Below are 20,049 nucleotides of genomic sequence, written 5' to 3'. Positions count from 1 at the left end.
GTGAAGAACTTGGTCCCCCCAAAAATTTTTGGGGTGAAAAAGTAGCGCCTCAACATATTTTTTCTGATAGTTGTCACACACTGATGACGTTTTTCAAAGCTGGCATTTATTGGCATTTATTGTCATTGTAAATTGTATTTGTATAGCTTCTGGCAAGGCACTGATGTGCTTTGTGGCGAGTCACACGCCACTCTGGGACCCAAGGTTAGAGTGAAATAGGTAGCAGATTAGTCATATGCTCTTTCTTTTTTCTTGTGAATTAGTTGTAGTAAATTTGCTAACTTGTGCTCTTGATATCTCAGTTGGATTAGTAAAAGGAAGATGTGAGATGCAAATGGGAGTAGTGGACATGTGCGGTTCAAAGTTTGTCAGCTTGGACAACATTTAAATTGCACCCACAATAAATGGTATGCATCATATCCTAGAACGTCATACAGGTGTGTCACTTCCATCACATTATAGATAATTGGCTAGCAAGAGACTTTGTACATAAACGTTCTTTGTTCACTCTCTCCTCCTACATAGTTAACATTCCAAAATGCCTCCAAACTTACTGCACGCATTTGCACGTTTCAGTGTCATTATGAGTCAGCAAGGGCTACGCATGGACTTCATTTAGGGGTCACCAGGGGTCGCAGCTGCAACCTCTGACCTCTCCCTTGCAACCCCCTGTACTGCATTTGCGACTCCTGACCTCAGAGGTAGGAACATCAGTGCCAGGGACTGGTTAGGGCTCAAATTTGCAGGTCGAATTATGCCCCCCTTTAGTGACATTGCACTACCATAGAATGGAGAAGCGCACCCGTTTTTCACACAGTCACCATGTCAAGATCACATGCAGCATCTCGATTGACCACACCATGTTTAATTTCAGCCGGTGCTTTCCAATCTTCATCACCGGCACTTAATTGTCAGCACTGGCACTTATGATAGTATGCCAACATGGTGGGGTGTGATGGGTAGTAGTTGTGTTGTTACTGTAATTGGCAGCACTGAAAGCGACAAACAGCGGTCACTGGCATTTATGTGTTTTTTTTGTTTGTTTTTTAAATTAAGCCAGGGACCACATCAGGCCAAAGTTGTCAGGAGAAATTGCAATGTCTACAGTGAGATATCTTGAATTATGTAAACTAAAATAAGGTGTTCATAAAGGGGCAGACATGCCTGTTGTTTCTACCTGTGATCTTTAAACTTAGGGCATCTGACTACCAGGGCGGGGGACGGCCCCCCATCCCAGCCAACGGGTAGAGAACTGACCCACTCATCCACATGGACGTTAATCCCAATGGTGACCTTGCCTGACCACTCACTGCTCCTGCTGTGGGGTTCTCAGCATCATGCCAGCTGCCAGGTCTGGGCCACTTCAAAAGGCAAAGGGAATCAAGCCATCCTGAAGGCCCCCCCACCGGGTGTTCCGCCTGGGCTTCGTACCCATGGTCACCCTCACACACATCCATACGTGGCAATCACTTAACGCTCACCATGTACATTGACAGCCAGGCAGTCAGGGGCAAGCCGAAAAAAGACCACCCTACCCGGTGCTGTGGGTGGTATATGTAAATTATCCGACTCCCGCTGGGCAGTCACAAGGCGGGGGAGGCCTGTGGGTGCCACTTGCCCCAGGCCCTGCTTTTTTCAGGGCCCTGCACTGCCACTGCTAAATCTATTTATGTATCATATAATAAGGATTCCCTTAACCACCACTAGGTGTCACCGTAAAAACAGAAAACCCCACCATCACGTTTAGGATCTGAGCCTCACCAAAGCTTCTGATAAGCCTAAACCTCCACTAGGCCATGTCCTACACTTCCACCCATTGATTAATATGCACAAAAAAATAATAAGTGCCCGGGTTCTTGTGAGGAGACCTCTGCCTCTTGGACCACCTATTGCCACTGCCAGCGCTGCCAATGACACAACCTACACAACTACTAACCATCACACTCCTACAAGTGTGACAATTCAGACTATTCCAGGCCCTCGAAGCTCTAAAAATAGCTTGGGCGGCAGATAGTAGTTATTTTTTATTGCATACTGAATTAATAAACAATTCCTTTTCTGATCATCTCTAAAGTAGAAAAACAGCGCCACCATGTGGCAGCTGTTATAAGTACGTGTGGACAATTAAGTGCTTGTGCAACAATTAAGTGTTGGTGCAGAGCACCAGAAACCACCGGCTCAAATTAAGCACTGCTTCCACTTAAGGGTATCGACAGGAGTATGCATCCAGTTCACATTGCCCCTCCTGAAGAGAACATGCACATCGAGTGAGGTAGGCAATTAATTATCCTACAGCAAGAGGCCCCCTACATTTAGGACAAACACACCTGCCGTTGCTGTTTGCCCTACAGGCGCTGAGAAGGATTCCCTGCAGCATGGCGTTGACAGAAAGAGACAGATAGAATTGTAAACGGGCACGTGCACCGAGGGAGACAGGTGATCTGAAAGCCATTGTGACTACCTGACTGGAGGAAGTGAGCGAGAAATATTTGACAGGCGTTCAGAGATTACCGATGTTAATACCGATCAGAGACCGTGACAGGCCTATCAGAGGCGTATTACCCAACACTGTTGTTTCAATACCTGTCAGAAGAGGCAGTTGCCATGGAGACAAAGCAGTGGTAACCCGAACTGCTTAAAGGCCAACTGTTATTCTTTTCAACTCTAGTTCCTTTACCCTGGTAAGTGATGGGGAGGAGTTCGTCTTATTGATTTCCATTCAATTTTTTTTCTTTTTTCGCAGTATTCAGTTGCATTCTTCAACGAATACCATTAGTTAAGCTTATGAGTTGTTAATTGACAGAGTGACGCTTCTTTGGATTAACGGGGTAGTACAACCGGAAGATTTCCTGACAGAAAACAGGAAGATGTGGTGAGGCGGTTCATATCTTGCCTGGAGCCTATTTGGGGTATTGTGTAAGGCTCTGCAGGTCTTGTGTCATCTGTAACTGCGAGGGGTTGTCCTCCAGTGCAGCATCTGGTCCAAATACCGGTGTCACCAATGACTGCAAAGGACCCGCCTCATGTATGCAAATATATCTCATAAATATTATTTGTGGCAATTATCAATAGAAATGCATATATGGAGGAGAGATGCACACCTTTCTTTTTCCTTCTTCTTTCTTCCTCTGAATTATCTATCATTATGTTAAATGTCCATGTTACACATTGTCGGCGTGCTAGCCCTTTGTGCTTCGCCCATTCGCACTGCCAATGTAGAGAAAACCAAAAAAGAGACACATTTAGGTCTCTGTGTAGCTGCACAACCTATGAATTTAATGAATCAAATTCGTAATCCACTTTTTAATTATTCCTCAAATTTATCCATAATTCTTTAATCCTTTCTTCACACTGTTTTATTTCAATCCATTATATTCATTATCGTTCTTCTTTTACTCTTGAAAAACACACATGGTTGCTAGTGGGTTAACATGGCTTCGTTGGTTGAAGAGAGAGGTGCAGCGAGAGTCAGTGAGTCACGTGGTACCACAGCTGAAACGAACAAGGTCATAAAGCTGAATGATTTACTAGCGTTCAGTAAACTTTTGACAAAAGCAAGACGTGGGAGTAGTATGCAGTTTATCCGTGGGAAGATTGCAGAGCGTTTTTAAATATGCAAGGTCTATTAGCCTAGTGCCACGGTAAGCGCATCTCAGAGTAACTTTTGTATTGGTATGGTAAATGTTTCTTTGAAGAACAGACAGCATTTAATTCAGTGAGACTCTAGTAATACGGGTGTGAGATACATTCAGGAGTAACTACAGGGCAACATGGGTAGCGGTAGCAGTTAGGGGAATTTAGCAACAATGACAGTATAAGCACGAACTTAAATAATGATACATGACAAAAATCAGTTGCTTTTTCTCAAAACAGATGTTTTTCAAAATGAGATGTTCCTTTTTCAAAAAAGATGTTTCCATAAAACGAGTTTGCTACTTGTTGCTTTATAAAGATCTTTTCATGAAAGTAGTTTGCTACTCAATTAATGAGGTTCTATTTTGTTTGTACTTTAGAAAACCCCCGAAGAAGGGATTAATTCCCGAAATGCATTGGGTGACTGATAATAAAAACGTGGCAAAAAGAAAACATGGATTTTCCTGTGTGTTTTTCAAGAGTAAAAGAAGAACGATAATGAATATAATGGATTGAAATAAAACAGTGTGAAGAAAGGATTAAAGAATTATGGATAAATTTGAGGAATAATTAAAAAGTGGATTACGAATTTGATTCATTAAATTCATAGGTTGTGCAGCTACACAGAGACCTAAATGTGTCTCTTTTTTGGTTTTCTCCGCAATTATCAATAGCCCAAACATATTTCATCCATGCTGCATCAAAATATCTACTAAAATAAATATGGTGGATCAGAACCTAGGGGTGTCCCAAATTGCAGGGTTACATTTCCACAAATTTCATCTTGTTTCCGAAGTGGGTTTTTTCTATTTGAGATACGAAATAGTCTGCAAAGAGAGGTTTTACAGGATAAAAAACACGCACAATGTCAATTATCAAGAAGTGTATCAGCAAAAGTGTTTGTGCAGGCTGTTTTTTCTGTAAAATTGAAATATTTCAACTGAAGCATAATTGTTGGTAAATGATGAAGTTTAGTAAGTTAATGAAATTGCAAAATGTTTAATTTTGCACAATGATTGTGGTGGAATTAGAATTGTACACACTCCTTTCGGAACCTACCCATAGTGTTCCTGACCGCTTCACATTTGTTCGTTTGGAAGAAGCACAACTCATTTACAGGATGTTTAATGAAGGTTAATGTCCCATGGAGTTCTCTCTTCCTTATCCTCTTCATTGAGGTGAGCCACATCATTCAGATGGTTTTATTGATAAGCCAATCTGAAAACAAATAAACAAACCCTCCTTGAGTGGTAGGCAATAATCATATCCCTTATCCCAAAATTCTCTGATGTTACTGCCTTGCGACAGTGGACTCACAAGGCAGGTGAGTACTTCTCTCTGTGCTGTACATTTGCATTGCCATGCTGTGGCACGCATGGTCAAGGTATACAGGGGCGTTACTAGACTGGCTATATAATCGAGCCAGTGTATGTCTGGTGAAACTGACTGTGGGCGGTGACCTCATGGTTCTCAGGCTGTTTCACCTGCAGAGGCGTGCATGATACTTCGAGATGTTCATCAGTAGAGGGCGTAATATTGCAGACACTCTGTGTAGTGGGGCATTTACGTTTGTGAAAGTAAAATACAGAGATACATTACCAACATGAGTTTCCTGCTGTGGTGGGTACGCCTACTCTGGCTTATGTGCGCTGACCACTTCCAAGCATCAGGTACAGCTACACTAAGATATCATCCGTGACAACCTAAGCTCTATGCCAATAGTGACTACCTCTAAGGTGGGGTGAAGGTCTCAATACTGGTTCCACTTTCTCTAGGTCAACACATGTCAGAAATCTTTGCATTAACTCCCTTCTGCAGTTAACCCCTTGCCTGCGCTGAACGTTCCGCGCTAGTGCGGAACGTTCTATTGCGCGGGCGGGGCCGCGACGTTCAACGGACGTGCGCAGCAATACCGAGGTAGTGCACGCGACGTCCGCTGAACGTCGGCAGCAGCGATGGGGTTAACAAGCTTTTCAATTCCCAGCTTGGAGTGATAAGCAATCATGCTAGGGAGAAAAGAAAGCTGGTACTCCCAGAGCATTCATAGTAACACTAAAGCCTACTCTGTGGTTATGGTGTCTTTGAACAAGGACCCATCTGTCCCAATTAGGCCAAGTAAAAGGTGTTGGATGCCGAGGGAAAGATAGGGGCTGAGGTTCTCCCTGAGGGTCACCTCATAGGTGAGGACCATGGCAATGAAGAAGGACGATGGCAAAGGGAGGAAGCAAAGGCGACTTACGGAAGAGATGCCAACACCCTAGAAGTCCATCATTTTAATGGTCCAGATGTTAAATATTTTTTCATGATTAACAATTTTGTTTTGTAGAAACCTGAATGGGGGATATAGAAGCTCTGGGAGAGTTTACTCAGCTTCTGTGGATTTAGCATTTTTAATCAAAGGAGAGTGAACTGCACTGGTGTAAGGACCATGGGTCCCTATCCAGGATTTGTGAGGACATTCTAGGCGAAGGCGCCGAGAACCCATTTTGCACCAAGTTGGTACGGGACCCTTGCCTCACCTAATGCCTATGAGGCAAAGCCACTAATATCATAAGGCTTAATGCAGGTCTGTACAAATGAACATACCGAAGATGTGTGAGTAAATCAGACTTATGGTGAGTATAACGATCAAAAAGAGATCTGACTACTATCACCAAGGTCCTGACAAAGGCCTGGACCTGCAACGGCAAAGAAGGCCGAAACATGTTGACCACCCATGTGTGATGCTAAGGAAAGTTAGCATGTCCATACAACATCACCACTTCATCTTTAAATCTTACCCCCTATACGCTTCATCCTTATTAAAATTTCACATTATAAGATATAGGAGGTAATTTTAGATTTCACTTCACAGATCCCACCAGTACCCTCCCGCAAATGAAGGCGGCACTCACCTGCTGAAGCGAGTAGCCATGTGCAAAACCTAATGATGACATCACCCAATAAGATCCCATAGTGGTGATCACTTACACCGCAGGTGGCAATCACATATTGCATTAGATAAATATAGAGTGAAGAGGAGCTCAGGTGTCTAGAGGGTTGGTGGAAGTTGAGTTGATGGTTGATATAGGTTGGTCCTAGGGCATGGAGGGCTTTGCAGGCTTGCGTGAGGATCTTGAACTGATGTGATTTAGTTGTGCAGGTCCAGGATGAGCCTGGCTGCAGCGTTCTGTATGGTCTGGAGTCTTCTGAGGAGTTAGGCGGAGATGCCGGCATAGAGGGCGTTGCTGTTGTCGAGGCGGTTGGTGACGAGGGTCTGAGTGATGGTCTTTCGTGTGTTGGGTGGGATCTATATGAAGATTCTGCAGAGGATACGAAGTGTGTGGAAGCAGGAGGAGGCGGTTGCGTTGACTTGTTGTTTCATGGTCAGTTGACTGCCAAGGATCATGCAGAGGATTTGTACATTATTGGTCTGTGTAGATGTAGGTCCGAGTTATACTGGCCACCAGCTGTGGTCCCATGCAGAAGAGTTCTTCCCAAAGATCAGTCTTTCAGTTTTGTTGGAGTTGAGTTGGAGGCAGTTGTCTCTCATCCATTTGGCTACATTGGCTATGGCGCAGAGGAAGTTGGTTTTGGCATTAGATGGGTCCTCAGTGAGTGAGAGGATCAGCTGAGTGTCATCTGCGTAGGAGATTATGTTGAGTTCGTGGGATCTGACGCTATCCGCAAGGGGGAGTCATGTACATGTTGAAATGGGTGGGGCTCATAATTGTCTCAGCATCGTCACCAACATCCTCCTCACAGCCCATCTTCAGGCTAGCTGCACAAGAGATTACCTCGAGGGTCTGTATGCGCAATGAGGTACTGCTTTCTGCACAAGCATGATGAGGTGCCCGTATTTAGCATTCCAAACAATGGGCTCATTTTATTTACTGTATTCTGCATAGCGCTGCAAACCACGAGGCGCTATCCTCATCTATCTTAATTTCCCTCGTTTTAATGACTCCGTTTGTTCCATGAATGGGGAAACTGGCTTTTCAATTGAGTAGCCATTAAATGGAATTTGCAGAGCAGCGACTGATGGACTAATAGGATTTTTAAATGGGCCATCTGGAGTTTGCAACTTGGCGTGCAGAAGCCCTGTAAATAGTAAATGGAAAAATCGGATTTTCTCCCCATCCTGCACACATAAAATAATTCTGGAATTCATTGATGCGTCCCTTTTTTTCATATTGCTCATCCACGTCAACCTTGCTTAGAACTACATGTACAAACAGAATATATTTGTGAATTTCAAACAGATGGGTTGATGGTAAAAGGGAATCCCGCCGTGAACGCTTTTAACAGAGAATTCCCCGGGGCGATGAGTTAAAAATAGCTATCGACCTTATGCTGGAAAATCTATTTTGGGAAGGCCTGTTTAGAAAACAAGGGCCTACTTCTGGGCTGAAATGACATTAGCATGTTCAGGGTGAAATTCCTATTATGTGTTTTGACTTGCAGCAGCGAAAGCATTAGAGACACGGGCAGCTATCTGATTTACTGTCGCATATTATGAAAAGCTGAGGAGGGAGACTGGGAAAACAGTAAATTTACACTCAGAGATTTTCATTTACTTTCGAGTATATATTTACTACTATTTTGGAATTCACAAAAATGTCCAGCAATCGGCATGGAAATCTGCAGTACGTGCAGATTTTCATGTAGATTCCTAGGTTGTCATGTAAATGTCTTTTTTAATTTGTTTTTAAAATCAATTCTTGATTAAATTCTTTCAAACCGGGATCACATTCCTGCTGAATGGAGAACTCCTTACAGGGGAACTGATCCCTCTTACAAATGCACATTTTTTGTGTGTTTTTTTTCTTCCAAATTTGGTGGTGTTCCATTCCCCTTCCCAGAAAGAGTATTTACGTCAGCACTGTTCTTTAGTAAAATTCCTCTCTGTTCTAAAAGGGGATCCAAAGGAGTTTGTAAATGCCAACAAACTTAAATACAAGATTCTAACGCTAACCATGCATTGGAACACAATAAAGCGACCACATTCCCCCCCGCCCCCCGCCTCCACCTTGATTAGGACTCAAAGGTGCAGAACATTTTTAAATGGGCTTGCGTCTCTTTCAAGAATTCCTTTGTTAATTCCTGGCATGTCTTAGTGAAGGAAATTTGGTCATAAATTTCTTTGAAGACAGAATTTAATTTGTGAAAATGACACATACCATTGTTCATCAAAAGACCTCGATATTATGTTGTGTTGTGTTGTGTTATGCAGATTTTAGAGCGTACCATCACCCGAGAAGATGTGAGTTTAGCATCACCTTGGGCTAGTGGAGCTGCTTGAAAAGCCAGGTCTTCAGCTTCCTGCAGAATTCTAGAAGTGATGAGGGAGCTCTCATGTGTAGCAGCAGGTTGTTCCATGCTTTAGGAGCGATGTAGGAGAAAGCTTGATGCCCAGATCTGTTTTCTTGTGTGTGTGGGATGTGTGCAAGTAGGAGTCTGGACGAGCGAAGGTGTCTGGAAGGTTTGTGAAAGCAGTTGAGTTATTGTTATTGCTGGGTCAATATTATGTTGTGTATGGAGAGCCAGTGAAGCCCCTTCATCTGTGGTGTGATGTGATTGAGGTATGGGAGGTTGAGAGTGATTCTGGCTGTCTAGTTCTTAATGGTCTGCATCTTTCGGTGAGTTTTTTGTTCATCCCAGCATGGAGAGTTTTCTTGTAGTCAAGCTTGCTTGTGACAAGGGTGTTTGTGAGGAGTGTCCAGGAGCTGACTGGGAGCCCTATGAAAATCATTCTCAGCAGCTTCAGGGTTTGGAAGCATGAGGCGGTGATGGCAGTTATGACGAGTTTGCAGGTGGTGGCGATTCCACGGTTCTTGACGTGTGTGGTGGGGGGGACGTTGGCGCTAGCTCTGTTGGCCATCAGGTGGAGTCCCACGGAGAAGGGCTCTTCCCGAAGATTATGATTTCGGTCTTGTCAGCCTTCAGCTTCAATCAGTTGATCTTCATCCAGTGGGCTACTTCAATCATGTAGGCATCAAACTTGATCCGGGAATTGGGCTTATTGGCCATGAGGGAGAGAATGAGCTGTGTGTTGGTGTAGGAGAGGACAGTGATGGCATGTGAGTGGATGATGCTGGCTAGAAGGCACACGTATGTGTTGAAGAGCATCGGGCTCAGGAAGGATCCTTGCAGAACTCTGCAGTTGATGTTGTGGACATCCGAGGTGTGCGCTGCCAAGCTGACTGACTGGGTCTTCTAGTCAGGAAGGAGCAGGTCCAGCGGGCGCTGTGTCCTTAGATTCTGATACCATGTAGGCATTGGATAAGGACGGGGATGGAACCAGGTCAAATGCTATAGAGAGCTCCAGGAGTTTGAGAGTTGTTGTGTCTCTTCCATCCAGAATCATGGGGATGTCTTCTGTGGCGGCGATGAGGGAAGTTTCCATGCTGTGGTTGGGGTTGAAACCAGACTGAGTGGTGTTAAGGAGTCAGTGGCCGCTGAAGTATTTGGTGAGACGTCTGTTAATGATTTTCTCTAAGACCTTGGCAGGCAATAGTAGCAGGGACATTGGCCTGTAGTTGGCGAGCATTGCAAGGTCCACGGAGGGTTTCTTCAGCAATCGGAAGACAGTTGCAGGTTTCCAAGCATCTGGGAAGGTCCAGAAGAGGTGGCGGCACTCAGAATGGGTGTGAGCATGTTTCTGAAGGGATGCAGTCCTCTGGAGTAGGTGTGGTTAAGGCAGGGGTCTGATGGGGCCCCTGAGTGGATGGACTTCATGATTACTGCAGTTTCTTCTGGGGTGATGATGGGCCATGTAGTTAGCAGTGGTTCTTTGGATAGAATCAGGAAGAATTTGGCGAGGTTGTTGGGTCTGGTTGCGGATCACACCATCAGATTATTTGACTCCAACCTTATGCATCCTCCAACGGCAGCTGTTTTGGATGGAAAATAGTTCAGGGAACTGTGACTCACTGTGCAATTTGCAGAAGCTTGTATGACCCTTTACCCTACCACTGACACTTGAAGTATGCAGAGATATGTGCATTTTAGAGCTTTACAGAGCGACGCCCTAGTGCACTGACTTTTTTTTTACCTTAAAAGGACTATTTATATACGTTTGGGCTCTGGCATGACTTGTCTCATTCACACCCAGTGTTTATGTTGTGCTTCAGGCTTAAGTATTTCAGCTGAATTTGTACAATGGATCTTGCAGGTTGTTCATCCTGCTTCTGTGTCTCGGTGAACTGATGCATCCACTGCGTGGATCTGGGTCTGATTCCGTGATTACAGGTTGAAATCCAGGCAGGCCCATTGTAAGTGCCAGTGAAGTAGCTAACAATAAACATCTGCTCTCTGTCAGTAGTGCCTAGAAAACCTTTACGGTCAATATTTGCTCTACAATGCACCTATTTTGGGGAGCTCCGCTTGTGACCGCATGACATGCACGGTCCAAGTAGTTATGTTATGTTATTATGGGTCTTCTATAGCGCACAGCTACTCCAAAGGAGTGTCCCGGCGCTTTATACTCCAGACCCAGGGAGGAGACAGGTAAAACATAACAACAACAGAAGAGAGAGCAGAACAGAAGGATAAAATTAAAATGAAACTCTAGCCAGTAAAGAGCCAGGTCTTTAAACCCTTCCTAAAAGCGAGTAAGTTGTATGTGGACCGCAAAGACAGAGGTAAAGAATTCCACAACTGGGGGGCCAACAGCCTGAAAGACCGTCCTCCAATACGGACGTTCTTTATACGGGGGACTACTGCGAGTGCCAGTGACTCTGATCTTAAAGATCGTGCCGGGAGGTAAAAAGCCAGCCTCTTTTGTAGGTATTGAGCCCCCGTAGCATGTAAGGCTAGAGATTAGATTAGTTAGAGATTGTTTGTTTCCCATCTGGCTCAAAAGAGATATATTGGGTCAATAAATAACCACTGACATGTTAAGATGCACCTATTTAGGCAACATGGAGGCCCATTCTTCAGATACAGTATTTTAGTACATCCACCAACAGAACCTCTGAGTTCCTGAAAGCCATTCGCCCTAAAATTACCAATTTCCTATTAGTAAATGTGCACAGAGGACACAGTCATCTTGATTTGTTCTAATTGTACACAATTAGTCCCTGAGTATTCACATTGTAGATGTTTTGGGGCTAATTCACAAAGCCTTGCGAGAGTAGGTAAGAGAGAGCTACAGGAGTACCACGTTATGTCCCCCAGAGCGCCTTTGTGAATAGGCACTGGTATGTCCAGTCACTGCTGCAACAGTCTACAGATGTACAGTTTAACAAGAATAAATTCGGGGGAACATCCATTACGACGGGGTGTTTACACCGCACTACCATTACAACAATGGTTTTACAACGCAAGTCGTTACCACGACTTGCGCTGGAGGGCGCTCTCGGCTAAGGACTCTTCCAAATACCTTCCCTACTGTACGTAGACTGGTGTTGGAATAGTAAATCTTACTGTTCCTAAGTCCAGCACCCTACAGCGCGAGTCGTGGTAACGACTTGCATTGTAAATCCAGCGTTGTAATGGTAGCGCGGTGTAAACACCGCGTTGTATTGACATACAACCATAAATTCGGACTCCCTCTTCAGAAATCACAGCTGTGCTTCTGCAGAATCAGAACAAATTGCGAAGTCCCTTGAGTTTTACCATACTCTTTGCGATTCTGTCCGTTTTAATGTATTATTATTTATGTTTTAGTTTTATAAACCACCTTATGGGTACATCTGAGTTTTTTCAGGGAGCTCTAGAATACACTTTCAGCAGAGTTTGAGGTACTGCACTTCTTTTTGGTCTGGCACACACTTTGCCACAGAGCTGCTATCCACTAGATGTGCAGTCCTCTTACTGACATCACAGTAACTCACCTTCGTGTTTGCCCATCATGTGTGTCGATCCTCTTGGAGCACACACTTATTTCACATGCAAACTCTTTTCAAGGGAGTGATTTAGAGTTTGGTGGTAACATGAAGTCCTCCATTTTTATAGGAAGTGGATTATCCACTGGCAGAATTTCCTTCACCATACTGTCCCTAAGGTAGAGGAAATGCCACAGGTGGATTCCCCTTCACACTTAGATCTTCCTCCACAAACCAGAGGATCTTCTGTTGGTACCCAATTTTCCCTTGTGTATTGCTACTGGCCTGTCAGTCATGAGGCAAACGTGCAATTGTGTCCAAAACAAGGACTTTGAGGGCCCTGGGACAAAGGTATTTGAGCAGCAGTAGTTTCTTTATTAGGGCAGGGGCTTTGCCCCCACCCACTGTTCCGTGCTAAATGTGAAAAATAAAATGGCAATGAAATGATTTCATTGCCATTTTATTTTTCGCTATGGAGCGCCGTAGCCACAAGCCTGCCCGAGCCAGGAAAAAGGAGCGGCAGCAGAGGACTGGAGCAGTGGCTGGCTGGGCGCTCCAAAGGGCGCATGCCAGTTTGGCTGGCCGGCCAAACAGACATGCACACTTTTATTTGTCCAACTCAGATATGTTTCCACCTACTCCTTGTGCCTGAGCGAGCATCAGGCTAGCCCACTCAGGCCAATCCAGGCGCTTCTCTCATGCTAGCATTAGAGCCGCGTCTGCATTGGGGGGGGGGCCTGTGCTGAGGGCTATGGACTGCCGGGATGTCAGAGAAGAGCTGGAAAAGAGTGGCGAGGCAACCTTAGCGCAAGTTAATTTATTTGCATTCCCCTAACCCAACCCCTGTTCCCGCCGGTGTCCCCTCCACTTTGGATTGGTGGTGGCCACCTCTGTATTTGGGGGCCTCTGTTTGGAAAATTTTTGAATTTATGATCCAGTTTCATCTCTTTTATGCCCTCTTCACCCAGGTCACTCACAGTGCACAGGTACACTCGTCCAAACTCTAAATGTGTTTACATCTAATATTCAGGGATAGTGATATGTGTTTTCAATATTGTAACACAGCACTAGTTCACTAATATTAGTGCACCCTGAGACACCCTCCCATTTCTCATATGTCAAGTTTGGTTCTGATCTAAAAGAAACTTTTTTAGGGCTGTTGCATGAAACATAAACTCAACATTTCTCTGCAAAATGCCTGTAATCCACTCTCACACAGCACCCACTTTAAAAGTAAATTAAATAAACACTGTATTTAAAACAATCTGTTTAAGAGTTCTTCAAGGTTATTAGGACAATATTCCCATGCAGAACAGCTTGGGTTCTATCTGGGCCCCCCTAAAAGGTTGGGGCCCTGGGCCAGAGCCCACTTTGCCCATGCCTTAAAATGTCGCTGGTCCAAAAGTCTAGTGAGACACCAGCAACAGGGTATTTCCATATAGTTTCTATAAGTCGCAGGGTGAATGTTGTTGGCAAAGCTTATGCATCTGCATCACACATCTGCAAACTTTTCGGTTTTAAATAAGTTTCACAAAAGAGAAAGCTATGTGATAAGTGTAAGCCTTAAGAAAACAGCACATAGTGCACCTTACTGGTATGTAAGATTGCACTCCTGCAATGAAATGTATGCACAATCCTACTTTAGAACAATCTGTCCAGAAAATAAACATACATTCTTTCACTTTCTGAGCGGATACAAAAAGTTCTCTTATAAATTAAAATTAAACATATTTTGTCAGTACATTGAGCGCTGTTTGCTAAGTTAATAAGATGGTTTTAGTGCAGCTTTAACAAGTTGCTGGGACCCGACAAACGTCCTGGAAAGCAGCCATGAAAGACTATTTGCTTGCTGTGATTATGAAAAGTGTTCTGGTAAGACAGCTCAGTCAATTTAGTGCTGTGTCGTCAATCATGTTGAAGGCCACACTCAACTAAAGGACTGTAAGAAGGCTGGGGTGGTGTGGGTAAAGCATCTGAAATAGCAACAAATGTTGCCTCGGGGCTTCTGCCTACACGCAAACCTAACCTCTACTTGGACAGCCCATGGTTCAGTTAAATCCAACTCTGAAGTTCTGCTTATGCAGATACTTAACCTCTACTTGGACAGTCCATGGTTCAGTAAAATCCAACTCTGAAGTTCTGCTTATGCAGATACTTAACTTCTACTTGGACAGCCCATAGTTCAGTATAATCCAACTCTGAAGTTCTGCTTATGCAGATACTTAACTTCTACTTGGACAGCCCATGGTTCAGTAAAATCCAACTCTGAAGTTCTGCTTATGCAGATATTTAACTTCTACTTGGACAGCCCATGGTTCAGTATAATCCAACTCTGAAGTTCTACTTATGCAGATACTTAACCACGACTTGGACAGTCCATGGTTCAGTTAAATCCAACTCTGAAGTTCTGCTTATGCAGATACTTAACTTTTACTTGGACAGCCCATGGTTCAGTATAATCCAACTCTGAAGTTCTACTTATGCAGATACTTAACCACGACTTGGACAGTCCATGGTTCAGTTAAATCCAACTCTGAAGTTCTGCTTATGCAGATACTTAACTTCTACTTGGACAGTCCATGGTTCAGTAAAATCCAACTCTGAAGTTCTGCTTATGCAGATACTTAACTTCTACTTGGACAGTCCATGGTTCAGTAAAATCCAACTCTGAAGTTCTGCTTATGCAGATACTTAACTTCTACTTGGACAGCCCATGGTTCAGTATAATCCAACTCTGAAGTTCTACTTATGCAGATACTTAACCACGACTTGGACAGTCCATGGTTCAGTTAAATCCAACTCTGAAGTTCTGCTTATGCAGATACTTAACTTCTACTTGGACAGCCCATGGTTCAGTTAAATCCAACTCTGAAGTTCTGCTTATGCCGATACTTAACGTCTAGTTGGACAGTCCATGGTTCAGTTAAATCCAACTCTGAAGATCTGCCCGGGCAGATACTTAACCTCTACTTGGACAGCCCATGGTTCATTTAAATCCAACTCTGAAGTTCTGCCCGGGCAGATACTTAACCTCTATTTGGACAGCCCATGGTTCATTTAAATCCAACTCTGAAGTTCTGCTTATGCAGATACTTAACCTCTACCTGGACAGTCCATGGTTCATTTAAATCCAACTCTTAAGTTCTGCTTATGCAGATACTTAACCTCTACTTGGACAGCTCATGGTTCAGTTAAATCCAACTCTGAAGTTCTGCCCGGGCAGATACTTAACCTCTAGTTGGACAGTCCATGGTTCAGTTAAATCCAACTCTGAAGTTCTGCCTAGGCAGATACTTAACTTTTACTTGGATAATCTGAGGTTGGGATAAACCCGGTGGTGAAGTTCTGCTTGGAAGACACTTAACATGTAGTTGGACACTCTGTGGTTGGTTAAATCCGGGGCTGAAGGTCTGTATTGGTGAAAACGTAACTTCTGGTTGGACAATCTGTGGTAGGAAAAAACTCAATGCTGAGGTTGAATAGTGGTTGTCTTTTTTATATAGAAATATAGCATGCGACAACCAATAAAGACAGCCATGTCCTTTTAATCTGTTCATTTCAGCTTGCTGTTAAATTAAATATACTGCATAGGATCCTTGCTTATTTACTATGCTCTCCCCTTTCCATCCTAGATCTTCCTAAATACCTTGTATTATTATTTTTTTCTCAACAAATATGTTCTATTATTACTTCTGAGCCTCTTCCTTGTAGCCTCCTGCTATCCTGGCTTCTATGGTGTAGGGACAGTGTTATAATGAAATGTTGTGGTTGTCTAAACTCAGAGTGCACATTTCTCCATCATATGCCGCCTTCTGCCTATTTCTTGAAGGTTATTCAATTCACAGTCATTGTTCTCAAAGGAATGGTCACCGGCCCCTATTCCCTTAGACAGCTGCCAACCAAATTTACAAATCTACCTCCCATAATAGGACTGCTAAATGCCTTTGATAATCTTCTGTGTCAAACCAAATGCAAGGACAAAGAAGGTCACATCCACTATTCTGCCTTTTCCTAATCATCCAGCCAAGAAAGTTCTATTAGACTTGTTGGGCATGAGCGTGCCATTGCTAAATCAAGGATCGAGATAATAACTCTTTCGAGGCTTAGGACTAGTGCTTAGTTGTTAAGGGATCCTTATTATTCCCTTGCTTTTGTTATGAAGCTTGTTGGCCTGTGATTTCCACTCGCCCATATTCACAAGCCTATAGGCCAATGGTTCCCAAACTGTGTGCCGCGGCACCCCAGTGCGCCATTAGGGGTCGCCAGGGGCGGCGCGCACAAGGTGGGAAAAATATCCTGCGCTGAGGAAGCTTCTAATCATGTAGTATTGTAATTATGAGAATGTGCGCAATTAACAAACTATGCGAAGTGGAGAAGTGTGGCTCAATGGTTAGAGCGGCAGACCCTGATGCAGAGGTCTAGCCCGGGACCAGGGTTCAATTCCCCGCCTTGGCGGGTCTTGAGCTCAAAAAAAAATTCCACGGACATGATAATTCTCGCCTCGGTGCCTATTCCAATCATGGAGTCCCACTCTGCAACTCTGGGCAATAGCTTGCTTAATCTCCACAACGGCCCCCACAACGCTACGGATGCCTGGCCTCCACTTTGGGGGTGCCCAGGAGTGGACACCTCACAGGGAAAGCCAGGATGGGTTCCACAGCGGTATTCGTACAAGCGCCTTGAGACCCTTGCGGGTGAGTAGTGCGCATACAATTATCAATTTACATTTACATGCGTCTTTTGAGGCGCTACCTCTACCTGTCAGCAGTCACCTTGAAGGCAGCTTAAACGACACCCAGCTGCGGCGCAAAACACGGGGGAGTTTCAAATGGCACCTGTGTAATTTAGTCACACTGACTAAAATACTCCTTGCTTACTGCAAAAAACAGGGGGACATGACAAACTCGTGACCGGCCAAGCCCCTTTAATTATGCTGGCTGCTGTTCCTGCACTTTGTTTGTGTCCGCGCCAGAAAGTACGAGACAGAATTTCCAGTGGGCAAACTCGCTGCGGCGTTGGAGATAGGCTACATTGCAGCCTGGGTTAGTTTCCTGGCCCCAGTCTGACCCTCAGCCAAGGCCAGGCACGAAGCATGTAATTATTATTAGTGTAATAATAATAACCCTTTTCCTTCTCAGCCTCAGTGAAAGTTCCTCCTTCCTCCCTCTGTATATATATCAGGAGAATTCTCTTTCTAAATAACAGCACCTCCTCCCAGCTGGCTCGTGTGACCCTCATTCCTTTCCCAAAGGGAAGACTTGTTCTGCCTCTGACGTCCCCCAATCCATATCAGCGAAAAGTTGCATTTTCCGAAAGATTTGGCTCGTATTGGACGGCCCCTCTATCCCTGATGCCAGGGATCACGATGGCAGCGTCAGGGAAGGATAATAGCACGTTTTATTCTCCAGTAGTGTCCACGGATGTACGTCAGTACAACGCAATCATTTTGATCGCTGTACTTTACGACGCAGCCATTACAACGCAAGTCGTTACAACGACTTGCTTTGGAGGGCGCTGGATTATGGAATAATTTAATTTTCTATTCCAAATCCAGCCCACGTAACAGTAGGGAAGGTGTTGGAATAGAAAATCAAACTATTCCTTAAGCAAGAGCGCCCTCCAGCACAAGTCGTAGTAATGACTTGCGTTGTGATGGCTGCGTCGTAAAGGTCGCGCGGTGTGAACACCGCGTTGTAAAGGATGTTTCCCAGTGTCCACTGCTTGCCCATGGCAGTAGATGGGAGGCTTTAGGGGCCTTGGCCTGGGCAAGGTTTACCCTCGCTGTGAAGGATACCTTACTTGTGCTACTTCTTGCTAAATCAACATTTACGGAGAGTATTCTTTAAGATGCCATTATCTCCAGCAGCACATGTGCTCAGGCGAGGTATATATATTATATATATCAAGGTATTGATATATCCGGGGACCACCAGGAACCACGAGCCGGCATAAGCAGACCGAGCTATTTCAGCTCAACAGGGCGGTTTGCCTCCATTTGGCAGCCCCTACTTAATCGCGGACTTGTGGCAACTGGTTGCTGTGGTACGAGGGGACTCGGGGTAGCGGCTGTGGACGTCACCAGTCCAGAGGTTCCCCACACCACCCTACTGCAAACTCGCACCGACCTACAATCAAAACTCACCCCCCTACGCCACCTACCCAGCCTGCCGTTACAGTGCATGTTGGGAATTGTAGTTCGCGCACTCATCACGAACATCTCCAGGTGTGCCGACAGCTTTAAGGGGGAGGAGATTTGTGTGCGAGCCAAGACTGAAGCAGGAAGGAATATTTTGGTGCAGGACTCGAAACATCGCTGGGCACTGAGGAAGGCCGTCATGGCCGAAATGCATTTGCCGCCGTTGTGGATTGTTGAATAAAGCATGCTGTGAGCCCTGACATCCCCTCTGGCCTCTGGTTTCTTCCTGGAGGAATGTTTTTTGGATATAGATATATATATATATATATATATATATATATATATATATATATATATATATATATTGTCACAACAGTGAGTACTCGTCTATTCTGCTTTGCTGTTAGTAATTTCCCAAATTTTCCCTTTTGCTGGATTCGCTCCCCACTGCCCCAGGAAGAGACACGGGCGCTAACAGGCAAAACGTCGCGAGTACAAAGTTACAGCTGTTTACTTATTTCAAAGCGTTTGTTTCTCGTGATTCGAGGACATCTCAGTGTGATTTTCCTCAGGAAACATATGTTGTTCGGTGGTAATGTGCGTGGAGTGCAGCGTGTCAGCCATGATAGGAGAGCTCAAATTCGCACCCTCCTATGTTTAAGTTTATTCTGTCCCTGCCAGGACCGTCGCATTACAAGACAGTCAACAAGCCTCCCACGTGCAGGTTAAGACTGTGTTCTTTTGTCTCTCAACATTATGAGCTAAGGCTGAGCTATGGCGAGGACTCAGAGAGGACGTAAAACTCATAGGCTGGGTGTTGCCAATGTAAACAAACTCCATATATAATCGGTAATATAAAAGAAAGCAGTCGCTGTGCGGGCATACTTGCCAAAAGTTCGCCGTTACACATGAACAGGTGCACATCAGGCGGCCTATGTGGTGTCGTGACAAAGAGGGCGGACAGGTGATGGAGGCTGTGCGACAAGTGGTATTGTTAATGCCTTAACCGCAGCGGTTTTTCCGCCGCGGTGCGGGCGTTCTATTAGGTGGGCGGGGCTCAGCACTAGCAAGGTAGTGACGGGAGCACGCAAGGGGTTAAAGTTCTCAGCTGCGTATATAAAAGGGGCCATCAGGTGTCCACTGCTCATCCCTTGCTTTGCAAGGTGAGCATGAACTAAAAAAACAAAACTTATCAGATGTTTTTTTTAAAAACGTTTTCTTTATCTTTGGTGCAGCTTTTTGTGTCATAGTTAGTAACAAGAGTAAGGCCTCCCAAATAAAATGAGTATTTTCAAACCTTATCTACAGTCACACACTGAGCCTGAGGCGATGTCAGGATGAGTATTTTGTTACAACAAATATCTAGATGGGCCCTCATTTACAGGAAAAAAGAATATATGTAGATTGTTGGCCTGGCTGTTGAAATGTGAGATAAGACAAGCACCACTTATTTATCTGGAACTGGTACTTCTA

General features: G+C 44.5%; 2 protein-coding genes across 15 annotated transcripts in view; one reads left to right on the top strand and one right to left on the bottom strand.

The window, feature by feature from the left end:
- LOC144785288 (uncharacterized) overlaps positions 1-20,049 on the bottom strand; it is an 850,769-nt gene that overhangs the window by 424,017 nt on the left and 406,703 nt on the right. The window lies entirely within an intron of this gene.
- The window catches only part of DGKK (diacylglycerol kinase kappa), a 556,369-nt gene that overhangs the window by 261,662 nt on the left and 274,658 nt on the right, over positions 1-20,049 (top strand). The gene's annotated exons all lie outside the window — the stretch shown is intronic.

Source organism: Lissotriton helveticus, chromosome 10, assembly GCF_964261635.1.
Source record: "Lissotriton helveticus chromosome 10, aLisHel1.1, whole genome shotgun sequence".
Taxonomy (NCBI): Eukaryota; Metazoa; Chordata; class Amphibia; order Caudata; family Salamandridae; genus Lissotriton; species Lissotriton helveticus.
This window is presented reverse-complemented; position numbering and strand designations above follow the sequence as displayed.